Source organism: Symphalangus syndactylus, chromosome 11 (genome assembly GCF_028878055.3).
Source record: "Symphalangus syndactylus isolate Jambi chromosome 11, NHGRI_mSymSyn1-v2.1_pri, whole genome shotgun sequence".
In the NCBI taxonomy this organism is placed as follows: domain Eukaryota; kingdom Metazoa; phylum Chordata; class Mammalia; order Primates; family Hylobatidae; genus Symphalangus; species Symphalangus syndactylus.
The window spans coordinates 62,559,422-62,575,608 of record NC_072433.2 but is presented as its reverse complement, the minus strand read 5'-3'; the positions used below and the strand labels follow the sequence as shown (position 1 = coordinate 62,575,608).

General features: G+C 43.0%; 1 protein-coding gene across 6 annotated transcripts in view; it reads right to left on the bottom strand.

The window, feature by feature from the left end:
* Positions 1-16,187, bottom strand: part of DCUN1D3 (defective in cullin neddylation 1 domain containing 3) — a 46,740-nt gene that overhangs the window by 28,576 nt on the left and 1,977 nt on the right. For 3 of the 6 annotated variants that reach the window (XM_055233115.1, XM_055233114.2, XM_063612129.1), the window contains exon 2: positions 13,610-13,683. The exons of 2 other annotated variants lie outside the window; for them this stretch is intronic. The gene's annotated coding sequence lies outside the window, so the exon portion shown is untranslated. Of the gene's footprint in view, positions 1-941; positions 967-13,609; positions 13,684-16,187 lie in introns of those variants that run through there. One more of the 6 variants, XM_063612130.1, reaches the window with a different exon arrangement.

Here is a 16,187-nt window from a genome sequence, read left to right as displayed (position 1 = left end):
CCGGGAGGCGGAGCTTGCAGTGAGCCGAGATCGCGCCACTGCACTCCAGCCTGGGCGACAGAGCGAGACTCCGTCTCAAAAAAAAAAAAAAAAAAAGAAAATAACAGTCTGGTTCTTCTTAAGGAGAAAGTATCTTGTACAGGTTGAGTATCCCTTATCCCAAATGCTTGGGACCAGAAGTGTTCTGGATTTTGAACTTCAGATTTTAGAATATTAACATTGTACTTACCAGTAGAGCATCCCTAATACAAAAATCTGAAATCTGAAATTCTTCAATGAGCATTTCCTTTGGGCCTCATGTCAGGGATCAAAAGTTCTGAATTTTGGAGCATTTCCGATTTCAGAGTTTCAGTAACTTCAGTACTTTAAAAATGTGTCTTTGAAAGTTTTGTTCTGGCTGGACGCGGTGGCTCACGCCTGTAATCCCAGCACTTTGGGAGGCCGATACGGACGGATCACGAGGTCAGGAGATCGAGACCATCCTGGTCGAGACCATCCTGGCTAACATGGTGAAACCCCGTCTCTACTAAAAATGCAAAACATTTAGCCGGGCGTGGTGGCGGGCGCCTGTAGTCCCAGCTACTCGGGAGGCTGGGGCAGGAGAATGGCGTGAACCCGGGAGGCGGAGCTTGCAGTGAGCCGAGGTAGCGCCACTGCACTCCAGCCTGGGTGACAGAGCGCCACTCCACCTCAAAAAAAAAAAGTTTTGTTCTGTTAAACTGCTATCATAATTGAAAATTCTTTTGCTTAAGCTGGATGTATCAGAAGTATTAAATACTGGAGATCTTTAGAACTTTCCGTTGAGTGAATCAATTGAAGTACTATATGCAAAGGGTAAATATGCAAATCAGAAAGCGGAGGAGCTTAGGCCAAACTGCTCAGAGGGAAGGAAAAACAGGTTTCCTTCCAAATGGGGAAAACGTAACTGGAAAGATTTTTACCTGTTGCATAACTTTTTATTATCTCTTTCTGCTAGGCCAATCAACAGTTGAGAGCTGTGAACCTGGAAAAGCAAATGCTCTGATAAATTAAGCAACTCCAGCTCTTTGAGTAGGAAAGTTTTAAAGTCAGAGTCAAAGATTAAGTCTTCAATTAAACACTTTTATTTTTTTACTTCAAGTTGCCATGAATGTTCAAGTTTCTAACATCCTAAAAGGGCTTTATTTTAGGAGTGAAAAGATTCTAGATAAATCGAAAGGTTATTCTACCATGAGAAGACCACGGTAAGTGGTGTTGGAAACATGTAAGAATGGCTTGCAAAGGTACTGACCTCTGCCACTATGTTGTACATCTTTCCTTCTGACCCTGTTATATGTTAAGTTTTTAAATGTGTGGTCTCGAATGCTCATACTTCTTATGGAGATTATACGACCATGGAGATAATCATCTGTATGACTAGGAAAGAACAGTCTTCTTTCATGTGGCTCTCATCTTTAAAAGCCCAACTGCTCAGCTACCCACAAAAGATCTTAACCAAGACAAACTGATCCAATGGCAATTTCCCAAGAAGAGAAGAAAACAAACAGCCCCACTCTAGCTTTGCAAAACCTGGTCTGCAAACCAAGGGCGAATGTCACAACTCGGCCCCTCCCCTTTCAGAATGTATCCAGACTCATCAGCCATTGCCTACACATAATGACTAACTTCCATACCACAGGAAATAGGCTGTTCTAGAAACCTGACATCTACAAGTAAGGTGGTCTTATAATTGTATATCCAAGGAGTTGCTTGGTTTGAACTCAAAATCTGCTCAAAGGATGCTTGCTGCGTGTCATCAATTAGATCTTAGTGGGAAGGCAGACTTGTAATCCTGCAAAACACAGCCTTCAGTAAAAGGCTTTTTCCCCCTTGCCAATGTGCCCAATGACACAGGTCACGACACCTCTCTAGAGACAAGACAGTAAGAATGACAAAATCAAAATTTACAAAGTATGAGGAATTGAAGCACAGATCCCACCTCAGTTGGGAAACATTTGAGAGTTTCTCATTATGAAGTCATGTAGAAACCTTGTATTAAATAAATGAAGTTCGAGGTTGCAGGGAACCATGATTAGGCTACTGCACTCAGCCTGGGCAACAGAGTAAGACCCCATCTCAAAATAAATAAATAAAATAAATTAGGAGAATAATCTTGGGCTATATCACTGCCACCATTTTGCTTTTTTTTTTTTTTTTTTTTTGAGGCGGAGTCTGGCTCTGTCACCAGGCTGGAGTGCAATGGCACGATCTTGGCTCTCTGCAACCTCTGCCTCCCGGGTTCAAGCAATTCTCCTGCCTCAGCCTCCTAAGTAGCTGGGACTACGGGCACCCGCCACCATACGCGGCAAATTTTTGTATTTTTAGTAGAGACATGGTTTCACCATGTTGGCCAGGATGGTCTCCATCTCTTGACCTCGTGATTCCGCCCGCCTCAGCCTCCCAAAAGTGCTGGGATTACAGGTGTGAGCCACTGCACCCGGCATTTTGCTCTATTTTAACCTAATCTTCACTAGTAACACTTGGCACAGGGAGCTATCAGACTTGGATCCATCTTTATAGCAATTTTTTAAACTAAAATCTTAAACACTAAATAACTTATTACAAGGAGCTATACCAGATCCATGGCCCTTTACAGCGTGTTAACTCAGAACAAGATCACTTGCAAACACAGACCAACACCCAACTGTAGATAATGAAAGATGACAGTGTAAAGATACACAGAAAATGTCTAGGGACTACAGGTAATTAAGGCTTAAAAAAAAAAAAAAACCACCATAAACTACATCTGAAAGCAGCTTTCTCGGCTTCTATTGCTTAATAGAGATTTCCGTTTTATTCTGGGTTTTACTGAAAAAGCAAGTGCCTCCCACAGTAGTTGGTATCATTTCTACCACTACTCGTTTCCCTTCTCAAGACCCCACTATGTTGAATTATGAGCAATAGACAAAGTGAAATGAGATTTTAAATACTGCCTGCCTCAATGTTTAACATCATTTTAGGGCACATGTCCCCCTGTCCCTTTAAAACAGTCACCAGGAAGAAGTAATCTACACGTCAGCTCTTGAGATGGGACACAGCCTTGAATCCATGCACTGGCTTGGGTTCAAGAAGCGATTAGACTTTTTCTCCTACCCCAACAGAACAAGTCAGACCTTAACTTTACTTCTAACATGGGGAGTCCCAACAGCAAACAATGAGGAACCGAGGAGCAATCCAGGTAGCCGGGAAACTGCTAAAGGTGAAAGAGGAAACAATATTATTCATTTTTTCATTAAAAAAAAAAAGGCCACCAATACTAAAGGCTATGATATTTTAAATTCTACATAATCTACTTGTGGGTATTTTTGTCACAAATGCAAAAAAAGAAATTTGTCAATTTGCTTGAGTTAGTCAAGTCTTTATTTTTTTGCCTGAGACTTCTGAAGGCAAGTCTTTAAGTCCTGAAATCTGGACCTGCTCAGCAGTGGCCATCATCACAAAGACTTCATTAAATAAGGTGTGGCGCTGCACTAGAGTTACTGAGTCTTGGAACCTACAAACTTCAGCCATTCATATCGCATCTTTACCATCCCATCTACTGTTCACCTAATATTTTTCTTAAAAGCTTTTTAAAAAACTGCATCTACTGTTAAATAAAAATGATAGAAGGCCATGGTTCTGGACTAAGCTCCTGCACTAGGCTCCAAGAGACCAGACTAAAAATCAAAATGGAGTCATTCATGCCCAAACTAAGTTTGTTATCTGACCTTCCCAGAAACCAGGAGAAAGAGATAACATCCAACTTCCCAAACTCCATGTTTAAATCTTCAACTGGCATGATAATGAAGTTCCCTAGTTTTAATCCTTACACACACACACACACACACACAAAAGTCTGAAGTAATCTAATGTTAACTCTTCAGTTATTTCTCTATTGTTCTGTTTCCCTGTCCTGCCTTACAAGAAAAGCAGCTTTGAAAGGACTGATACACTCTTTGTTCTTTGCTTCTGCTTTCTTCAGCCCTTCTGTCTATAAAGCCAACTCCTGCTTAGCTCATCTAAACACTTATTCTATATTATGGAATGAAACATTGCCCAATTCTAGAATTGCAATACAGCCAGTTGAGATCTGGAAACTAAATTGGTTGCAATTTTGTCTTTGACATGACTTTAGTATCATCCTAAGCACTATTGTCCATGAATTCACAGGTGTGATATGATAGTTATGTTTTCATTCATACACATTAAAAAACAGAACTAGTAGGCTGGGCGCTGTGGCTCACAGCTGTAATCTCAGCACTTTGGGAGGCCAAGGAGGGTGGGTTGCCTGAGGTAAGGAGTTCAAGACCAGCCTGGCCAACATGGTGAAATCCTGTCTCTACTAAAAATACAAAAATTAGCAGGGCGTGGCGGCGGGCGCCTATAATCCCAGCTACTTGGGAGGCTGAGGCCGGAGAATCACTTGAACCCAGGAGGCAGAGGTTGCAGTGGGCCAAGATAGCGCCACTGCACTCCAGCCTGGGAGACAGAGCGAGATTCCATCTCAAAAAGTAAGTAAATACAATAAAAAACAGAACTAGTAAATGAAAGGTATTCATCATGTACCACCAAAAATCATCTTACGCACCATCAGCGGTAAAAAAACACGTGAGTATTCATTTCAGCAACACATAAATTACAAGTGTAACCAAAGCCACCTTTGAGAAACAGTGATTTAGTCCTAAATCCTTTATGTCATAGTTAAAGAAATAGACTGAGAGGGGATGTGATCTGCCCAAGGAAAAGCAGCAATGGTGGCAGAGTCTAGACTAGAACTAAGAACTTAGTCCAATGGTAGTCCCACTACAGTAGAGTGTCTTGGTTGTTGAGCTACAGGAAGAATTAGAGACCCGGCCTCAGAGGAGTTCACCAACAAGTAAACTCTAAGCAGTCAGGAAGCCCTTTCGCATGTGGATCTGGGCTTTTCACTTTATCTGAGACTCTGTCAAACATTATCTAGACTGGCTGAAATAAATCTATTTCTTTTCCCAAAGTCTAATGTGGTTTTGCCCAACTCACTGAACCTCAAGGCATACAGTCAGAGATAAAAATGTCTCCTGGATCAGTTTCCCAATTTTTGATCCAACAGTATCCTAGCCCCTGTCTCCATTGCTAGACTCATACAGGCTCTATAGGGTTTCAGGAGGAAGATTTTCCATCTCTGGGTTTTAGGCCAGCTTTGGAAACACGCTGGAAGTTTCCATTACAGAGTCACTAGTGTATTTCCCAGATACCCAGAGGGCAGGTTTTATTTTCAAATGATAGATAACTTGTGTCTACTGTGTGCCTAGCAATCTTTTTATACACTGTCCCATAAACTGACTATAAGAGGAGGTAAAATGATATACATGATGCTTGACTCCTTGGGAGTTAGCTGCCATTCCAGGTGGGCATAGCAATGGATGCCATGTAGCCAATAATAGCTAATGTTATTAAATGTTTGTTTTTATGCCCAGCACTGTGCCATGTCCTTCGAATGTACTATCTTATTGAATCCTCACAACTATTTACTGTGATTACCCTCACTCCATACATGAGGAAGTTGAGGCTTAGAGAGAGAAGAAGTGGCTCATCCAAGGTCAAGTGGCAAGTTGGTGATAAAGTTCAGACTCAAACACAGACTGACTCTAGAGCCTATGCTCTCTTAACCAAGGCACTATGTACATCTATTTTTTGTTTGTTTTGAGACAGGGTCTCACTTTGTCACCCCGAATGGAGTGCAGTGACATGATCACAGCTCACTACAGCCTCAACTTTCTGGGCTGATTCTCCTCAGTCTCCCAAGTAGCTGGGACCACAGGCGGGCACCACCACGCCTGGCTACCTTTTGTATTTTCTGTAGAGACAGGGTTTCTCCATGTTGCCCAGGCTAGTCTTGAACTGGTGGGCTTAAGTGATCTTCCCTGGCTAGGCCTCTTAAAGTGCTAGGACTACAGGCATGAGCCACCATGCCTGACCCATTATGTATATCTAAATCTTTTTAAAAGTCATATTAAAAAGTAACATGGGCCGGGTGCCATGGCTCACGCCTGTAATCCCAACACTTTGGGAGGCCGAGGCAGGTGGATCACTTGAGGTCAGGAGTTCGAGACCAGCCTGGCCAACAAAATGAAACCCCGTTTCTTCTAAAAATATAAAAATTAGCCAGGGCCAGGCACAGTGGCTCACTCTATAATCCCAGCACTTTGGGAGGCCAAGGTGGGCAGATCACTTGAGGTCAGGAATTCCAGACCAGTCTGGCCAATATAGTGAAACCCCATCTCTACTAAAAACACAAAAATTAGCCGGGCGTGGTGGCACATGCCTGTAATTCCAGCTACTTGGGAGACTGAGGCAGAACTGCTTGAGCCCAGGAGGCAGAGGTTGCAGTGAGCCAAGATCGCACCACTGCACTCCAGCCTAGGTGACAAAGTGAGACTCCGTCTCAAAAAAAAAGAAAAATTAGCCAGGCGTAGTGGCATGTGCCTGTAATCCCAACTACTCGGGAAGCTGAGGTAGGAGAATCGCTTGAACCTGGGAGGGAGAGGTTGCAGTGAGTCGAGATCGTGCCACTGCACTCCAGACTGGGCAACAGAGTGAAAAAAAAAAAAAGCTAACATGAAATCTGTATTATAAAGTAAGCTTGTTTCTTGAGTGAGACTCTGTCTCCAAAAAAAAAAAGTAACATGAAATCTGTATTATAAAGTAAGCTGGTTTCTTGAATTAGGGAAGTCTAGACCTAATGCACCTTTGAAGTTCAAGAATACTGACTATTCTGGGAATGCCATTTCATACTGATTGAAGGAGGAATTTGCTGCTTATAATCTAAAGCTAATCAATTTGCAGTATCTGGTGTGTCAAGAAATGACAATTGTTAATTATCATTTAAATCAACTTTAGGTACCCCTATTCCATTACTACTTACAAGATACAAAACTGGAGTACTAATGGAGCATAAGAAAAATGTATTTGGTCTTTGTCCCTGGTTCCTGCCAGAGATCCTAAAACCCTTGGAATTTTGTCTTTTATTATTCATGAAGAGCCCTCTGGACCACATGCCAGAGTTTATGCTAACACGGTGATTTCACCATGGGCCCTTATAGTTTCCAGTGAAGGGCTAGCCAAGCCAGAAAGACCAAGCACATGATTAGACTTCAAAGCCCTACTTTCTGAGCTTTGGGGAGGGGAGGGGTGGCTACTAGAGACAGAGTTCAATCATCAATGGTCAATGATCATGCCTATGTAATGAAACCTCAATCAGAACTCCGAAACAACGAGGCTGGGAGAGCTTCCGGGTTGGTAAAAGCATTTATGAGCTACGAGTGGCACACCAGAAGGGGCATGGAAGCTCTGCACCCCCCAACTCATAGCTTGCCCTATGCATCTCTTCCATTCAGCTGTTCCTGAGTTATAAATAAATCCTTTGTAACAAAACTGTAATCCTAAATATCATGCTTTCCTGAGTTCTGTGACTCATGCTAGCAAATTATCAAACCTGGGACAGGGAGTCATGGGAACCTCCAAATTTATAGTCTGCTGGGCAGAAGTTCAGGTAACATACGAATACCCAATACCTGCAGCTGGCATCTGAAGTGGGGCAATTTTGAGGGAATGAGTAAGTAATATGTGGGATCTGAGGTTCTGGGGGCCCACACATGTAATCCCAGCACTTTGAGGGCCAAGGCAAAAGGATCGCTTGAGGCAGTTTGAGACCAGCCTGGGCAACAAACAAGACCCCATCTCTACAAAAAAAAATCTTTTTTAACTAGCCAGCCACGGAGGCGTGTGCCTCTGGTCCCAGCTACTTGGGAGGCTGAGGTGGGGAGATCACTTGAGCCCCAGAGTTTGAAATGACAGTGAGCTATGATAGCACCACTGCACTCTAGCCTGGGCGACAGGGCGAGACCCTGTCTCTATAAACAAAAAATGAAATAAACAGGTGGGGTCTGTGCTAACTCCACACAGTAATAGAATTAAACTGCTGGACACCCAATTGCTGCCCAAGAACTGTTGGAATGATATAATTAATAACCTCATTAAGAGGTCCACACTAAAACTAACCATTCTGATGCTCAGAAGCCACTTCCCTGCTTGATCTAATCATTAAATCTACACCTGTCACCAATTCAGAGCACTGCTTGCAGGTTGGCACTAGTAGGAAATCAGGTCCTATGGACAGATCACAGCACCTGGTCAAATTTTTTTTTGGTTTTTTTAAAGAAGAAAGACTAATTTGGCCTGCCAAAGAGAACGTGGATGTTGTAGAAATGTGAAGTAAAAGAATGACTTTTTTTTTTTTTGAGACAGAGTCTCATTCTATTGCCCAGGCTGAAGTGCTACGGCACGATCTTGGCTCACTGCAATCTCTGCCGCCCAGGTTCAAGCGATTCTCCTGCCTCAGCCTCCCGAACAGCTAGGATTACAGGCGCCTGCCACCACGCCCGGATAATTTTTGTATTTTTAGTAGAGATGGGGTTTCACCATCTTGGCCAGGCTGGTCTTGAACTCCTGACCTCGTGATCCACCCACCTCAGCCTCCCAAAGTGCTGGGATTACCGGAGTGAGCCACCATACCTGGCCGATTTTCTTTAATTAGTTTTTTTCACATTACAGTTCCCACAAGACAATCATTAATTACCTCAGTAATTGACATGTAACTGTTCTGTTTGGATAGCAAACATTGTTAAATGTCAAGAGCCACTACCCAGTGTTCTCTAACCCCACACTCTAACGGATACAAATAATTACAATCCCTACTTTACCAACTTCTGATTTGTCAAAATAAAGCCCTAAGAGACAGGGATGGAGGCGGGGGAAATTGGCCAGCAGTCCGTAAAGATGATTGGTCTCCAAGATGGGAAGTTAAGTTGTCAGAGAGGAGGACGTGTAGGGTAGCTGGCCTTTGAGGGGGCACAGTGGTGATGGTGGTGGGTGTGGAGTGGGGAGAAATGCCCATCAGTGGTCTAGCTGGGACCAGAGATAACTCCCGATTATGGCTGATGAGTGCATCTTGGAGACCAATTTGGCCAAACCAGCCACTGTGTCCCTGTACTCATCCCTCTTAGGCAGAAATATGCTTTCCAGTTGGGAAAGAGAGGACTTGTGATCAGAGCCCTGGCCAGGGCCAGTATACTGCCCAACTCCGGAGGACCCTGTCCCCTCCTTGTGAATGGCATTCCCTGGAGTTGGGCAATCTTGTGGGCCTGCTCCTTCCCTACCCTCTGTCCCCATTAAGTGCACTGTTAGTATTTTGCGCCCTCTCCCAGGTAGACCACTGATGGGCTTTTCTCCCCAGTCCACAATACTACCAACCACTGCGTCCTCTCAAAGGCCAGCTACCCTACACAAGCTCGTCTCCGACAACTGAACCTCCCATCTTAGTGCTCTGGAAGTCTTTAGGCTTTTCTCCTTCATAAAAAGTTAGGAAACTCTCAAGCAGAATGCTCCTCACCATGGGCATGAGATACACCAACTGTTTTGAGTAAATGACTGAACAAGTGACTATTTCAAAGAATAACTAAATTTCTAAGAGAAAAAGAACCTGACAACATTCTCAAAAGTAGACACAGAGCATTCACTCTATCACTCCTCACTCTCTAATTCCACTTACTGAGAAGGAAGAAAATGTCACAACTGGGAAAAACACCTCCTCAGAGGGCCTGAGACTTCCAGTGTGCCCCTAGATGCTGTCTCGTAGGACCCATACTGCTAGAGTCCCGGCACCCTCACTGTAATGGTATTATTCACCTCACCCTCGTGTTTAAAGAACACTTACTAGGCAAGTCATCAGGTAGACATAAAGCAACTATTTAATTGAAGGCCAATTTGCTTTACAGATGTTTTTAAAAAATAAGGAATGCATGTCCATGGTGGTTATTTCCACAGAGCTGTTCAGAAGCTGTTCTGTCCATGGATCCATCTGGATTCTCGTCTTCAGATTCCAGGGCAGGTCACAGGAAATGGAAGTCTGGTTTAGCATTTTGCACAGGTGTTCAAGAGCAGGCCCACTTGCTTATCTGAAAACCTGACACTGCACTGACCGTTTCAGGGTTTGGTTTGGGGGGAGAAAGAAGAAAACTTACAGGGATAATGCCTCAACTCCTATTTGAATGTAATATGGTCACTTTCAGAACTATTCTGAAGAAAAAAGGCCAGCTCTCTATTAAGTATCCACAACCACTACTAAAACTAAGAAGCCTCCCATCCCACTACCCATTAATAACTTCGCTTCACATATGCTTCACTATGAGTCTTCTTTGAAAGATGAAGAGTTTGTGACAAAATGTTTGAGTACAGAACCCAAGAACACAGAGTCCAAACACCAAGGATTCAATTAAACTTTATCGGGTGCCTACACCAACTTGTTTGGGAGATGCAGTGCAACAGAGAGAACAAGAATTAGTGCAGAGAAGGCCTGATTCTAGCCCTGCTGCTGCCTAGAGCTTGCTCTGTAACTTTAAGTATTTACTCACTTTTTTTTTTTTTTTTTTTAATGAAACAGGGTCTCACTCTGTCACCAAGGCTACAGTGCAGTGGTGCGATCTTAGCTCACTGCAGCCTGACCTTCTGGGCTCAAGCGATCCTGCTGCCTCAGCCTCCCGAGCAGGTGACACTACAGGTGCATACCACCACGCCCAGCTCCTTTTCCTTATTTCTTGTAAAATGGGGTCTCACTGTGCTGCCCAGACTGGTCTCAAACTCCTGGGTTCAAGAGATTCTCCCGTCTCAGCCTCCCAAAGTACTGGGATTACATGCATGCAGTGCACTACCATGCCTGGCCTACTCGTTTTTCTTGATTTCTGTTTTCCCACTGAAAATAACCACTTTTCAACCTGTTTTCAGCCTCAGAACATTTTATTCAACTAGAATCTTATAGGGTAGCCCAATATAACAGAATATTACAGTAACTTTTCACAGACTGAAGTAGTAACATGAAACAGAAGGAAAACAGCAAAACCCCCTCATCCCTGCCACAAGCATACTTCAACAATGGCGGAGAGGGCTCCTCAAAGCCCAGCTTGAAATAAACACCACATATGCTAAGATTCTGCAAGGGTCTGACTTTTTCCTGCTTCTCCTAAACTTCAGGAAGGGGAATTAACAGCATTCAAAGTAGTAATGCTATGACTTGAGACTCGTTCAGAATCAAAATTAAAGGACACATACTAATCCACTTTAAGCAAACACTGCATACAGTTCAAACCCATCATGAATGATAGAGAGCTAAAAGCTGTAACCCAACTCTGCTGCTTGTGTGAAAACAATCTGCTACTAAAATAAAGTGGCAGGCCAGGTGTGGTGGCTCACGCCTGTAATCCCAGCACTTTGGGAGGACGAGGCAGGCAGATCACTTGAGGTGAGGAGTTCGAGACCAGCTTGGGCAACACAGCAAAACCCCATCTCTATTAAAAATACAATAAATTAGTGGTGCATGGTGGTGCAGGCCTGTAGTCCCAGCTACTCAGGAGGGCTGAGACAGGAGGATCGCTTGGGCCTGGGAGGTCGAGGCTGCCGTGAGCCTTGATCATGCCACTGCATTCCAGCCTGGGCCACAGTGAGACTCTGTCTCAAAACATAAATGAATACATAATAAATCAAAAAGGGGCAGGTTTTTTCAACACTTTCTCTTGGGCAAAGAGGGGCAGTGGCTCCGAGATGCTAAGCAGTCTCAAAAATGAAGAGTCCCACACTACACACTGCTGCTATCTGAGATCCTTAGTCAGTCATCAGACCTGGTATGAATCTGCAGGCCCAAGTGACAGAATTATTTCTAGTCACCAGGTCCTGCGGTTGAGCCCTCCAGCAGAGCAGGGCACAAAAGGATCAGGGATGATGCTTCCCAACACTATGCAATCCAAGCTTCTGTGTGGCAATTCAATCCCAAGCCCAACAACATAGTACAGCTCAAAGGACACTCTTGAACAAGGTCAAGCCCTCAGGAAGGTAGGAGGAGTCATCGACATGTCTGCCTTTGCATGCAACCAGGCTGGTATCCAGGCTCTAGGCACAGGTGACTTATTTTGCCACAAGAGCTAATCACCACCTCCAGATGGATTTACTAAGCTTCCCTATTCTGATGTATGGTATTTAAAGGTCTCATTTGCACACATCTTAAAGAAAATGATTTCCCTATCTGCCATTCTCTTCTTTCAACATATCACAACTTCAAAGAATAAGAGTTTGAGCCACTTCCAATCTTTTCTCTCATTTTCAGTGCAGTTGGCCATCTCTATCAACAGGTTCTACACTGGCAGATTCGACCAACTATGGGTTGAAAATATTTGGAAAAAAATACCTAATAACAATACAACAATAAAAAATAATATGAATTTTTAAAAATACAGTATAGCAACTATTTACATGCCACTTACATTGTATTTGGCTGTTGTTTTTGAGATGGGGTCTTGCTCTGTCACCTAGGCTGGAGTGCAGCAGCTCCATCACGGCTCACTACAGCCTCAACTTCCTGGGTTCAAGCAATTCTCCTGCCTTAGCCACCCCAGTAGCTGGGACTACAGGCACGCACCACCATGCCTGGCTAAGTTTTTTAAATTTTTTGTAGAGACAGGGCCTGACTATCTTGCGGAGGCTGGACTTGAACTCCTGACCTCCAAGCAATCCTCCCACATAATAAAACAAAAAGGGGGCAGGTATTTGTAGTAGCCTCCTAATGTGCTGGGATTACAGGAATGAGCCACCACACCCAACCTGTATTAGGCATTATAAGTAATCTGGAAATGCCTCCTGAGTAGCTGGGACTACAGATGTGTATCACTGCCACTCCCTGCACCTTCCCATATACTACCACTTTATATGAGTCTTGATCATTTGTGAATTTGGTATCCAAGGGGTCCAAAACCAATCCCCCAGATACCAAGGGGATGTAAATATGTTACACTCTAGTTTGTAATTATTCACCAATTAAACCGTCAAGTTCTGTGGTAATCTCTTCTCACCACCCGAAAGAATAGGATTCACCATCATCTAGCAACACGGACATAAGAACTAGTGAAACTAGATTTGAACGGAAAGACACTAACTCAGTTAACCCTGGTCCATTGTGCAAAGAGCTCCAGAACAGTCTCAACATTTAGGGAGAACCGATTCTGGTTCACTGGCATCAACATCTATAAACAGACACAAAGAGATAATTTTAAGTTATCAAGACCCGGGAAAACAGGAGTTACCACATCATTACCATTGTTTCAATCTAAGTTACCACTTCTTCACCTCAAAACAACTGGCAGCTAGTGCACAATTAAATGTCCTTACTACAGCACATAGAGACAGTCCCAGACTACTTCAAGTACTTACACAACCATTCTGTTTTTCACTTCCAGTATTCATTCAATAAATTACATGAGATATTCAATACTTTATTATAAAATAGGCTTGTTAGATGCATTTGCCCAACTGCAGGTTAATGTTCTTGGCATGTTTAAGGTAGGCTAGGCTAAGCTATGATGTTCAGTAGGTGAGGTATATTAAATGCATTTTTTTACTTAAAATATTTTCAACGTATGATGGGGTTATCAAAGGTAACCCCACTGTAAATCAAAGAGCATCTGTATACCAAAACAGTAGCAAAATCTGATTACCTTTAAGTCATGTAATGCAATGTAAAACCACTTACCCACAACTCCAATAGCAAGTGGCATCAACTGGCTTTCTAGGCTGCCCACCTTTCAGAAGAGTTTGTCCAAAAGCCTGCAAGTGTAAGAAACAAATCCACTGGTACCCTAAATTAAAAGGCCAGCTCAGCTCCAAAAATCCAATCCACTTAAATTTGTGGATTCTTCCCCCAAACATAATTAGTAGCCAGTGTAGGAGTCAATGGCTTCTCCTTGTGTTCAAGTCCCCTCCTACCCACCCGCCCCCTTTCAAAAATTAGAAAAGAGCCACCAGTCTCCAAACTGGCTGATGAAACTTCAGCCTACAGGACATTTTCATACTTGAGTTACAATAAACCATTGAAATGAAAATGGAGAGCTTAGTAACCCATTGGATAGAGCATTTTATGCCCAGCATCAGCATATAAGTTAAGTCCAAAACCTTTAACCTGGGCCAAAGCCAAATAATTAAATTAACAAATCTCACTACCAATTCTCTATTCCTTTGAGATACTCTAGTATGAAGAGTAGAAGTTGTTTGCCTATTCCTAGCTGTTTACTTTAGTCATTTGCTTGCTAACTAAAAGACATTCTGTTTGCAGTCAAATCAGAATTAGTAATTCAGTACCAGGATCTACCTCGTCCCCTTCATTACCCCCAGAACTGCCCAGAAAGCTCTGTTCAAGTTTTTGATAATCCTTCTACAGGTGCCACGAGAATACTAGAACCTAAAACAGGTGACAAGTCCTCAATTTCTGATTCGTTTTCCCCAAACACTAAAAGGTTTTATTTAGCATTTCTAACACTGAGTTTACTACAAATAGCCCAAGCAACATTTAAGTCTCTCAACTGCCTGGCTCAAAGAGCCAATTCACTCAAAGAACACACTAGTCACTGTTGTGGGGTTCAGAAGAAGAAAAAAGCATATTCTGTTTCAGCCCAGTGTGACATGGCTCAAGAGGGCCAAATCAAGGAGTCTTGATTGGGCCTCTCAAGTGGACAATCTGGTCAAGGTGAAGCTGAAAAGCAGCACACCATTAGAGATGAATGCCCCCAGCAGAAGGCAAAAGTAGGTTACATTCCTTGTTTACATGCCAGCCCAAAGATGCCGACACAGTGGAATTGAGCCCCACAATGGTCATTTATCTAATGTAATCCACTGAGTGAACTTTTAGCACCAACCTACACCTCAGCTGAGTGTTATTAGTCATCAGAAGGACCAGACAAGAGTGGAACTATTGTAACATAAACTGCCTCCCTACAAAAGACAACTTGAAACTTAGATCCTGATGGTCATCTTGGTAGATGGACAAGGGCATATTATTAACACTTGCCCAATCCTTAAATTCATACAGAGCTGGAAACAAAGGAGGATTCGTATACTAGAACACATTCAGAGAACTTATTATGCAGTTTTAAATAGCAGTATATAAGACAAAATAAGGAAAGAGGTGTGCCCTCAATTGAACATCCTGCTGAAAATCTGAACACTCAGCTTGAGATTTATCTGCCAGAAAAGACCCAGGTGACCACTGCCTCTTCCTCTCCCACTCAGCAGAGTAACTTTATTATGATAGTCCAACAGTACCTGCAAAAACAGTAAGTGATAAGACCCTAGTTAAGGCAACAGAATTAATCAACAAGCAGCATCATTTTCTGCTTCCTACTCCTTCTGGCTCTTAATTTGTTTGCCTACCTATTCTGAGCCCCACATCCACCTCTCTGACCTTATCTCCAACTCTCCCCCGTGTTCACTAAGCTCCGGCTATTACTCACCCAACCCATCCTCTTTCCACTACCTCCCACCTACCTTGACCCTTTCTTCCCATTCCTTGGAACTTGACAACCGCATTCCAGCCAGTTTCTGCACCAGCTGTTCCCTGAACCTGGAAGGATCTTCCCCTTATCTTTGGATGGCTGGCTCCTTCTTTATACTTAAAGCTCAACTTAAGTGTCACTTCCTCAGAAAGGTCCTCTTTGACTGCATCTACAGTTAAGACACTTTCAATCACATCACTTCAGCGCTTAATCAAAATCTGGTTTACTGGGGTATATATTATGTCTCTGTCCCCAGCTCCCACTCCGATGTAAGCTCCATGAAAGGGTGAACCTTTTGCTTGTGTTCACCTGTGTACACCCAGTGCCTGAAACACTGGCTAGCACTTAGGAGTCAATAAATGCTTGTTGAATTAATGAACTGTGAACTTTTTATTCAATGGCAAACTAGGTTCCAAATCAGTTAAAGTGAGAACAGTAGTCATTCTCCTGTTGTATTTTTGTGAAACATCTAAACACGCTGTAACTGGTACAATCAAGGCATTAAATATTCTGTTTTTTAGGGCCTGAAAGCCCTGAATAGGACTTCCTAGCATCAGATCTTCCTAGCGCTATGCATATCAAGCTCAGTTATAGAAGGACAGGACTTACGGGCACTTTCTAATCAAAGGACTATGAAAATGTAGGCACTATCTCTTAAAGTTCTTCAGAAAACAGTTTCAGATTCTACAAATGATTTCCGAAGAATGTATCAACACTAAAAGGAAAATCATAACACTTCACTCTGAAATCTGTCTGAGAGGCTAGAAGAGTGCTCCTTGGTTT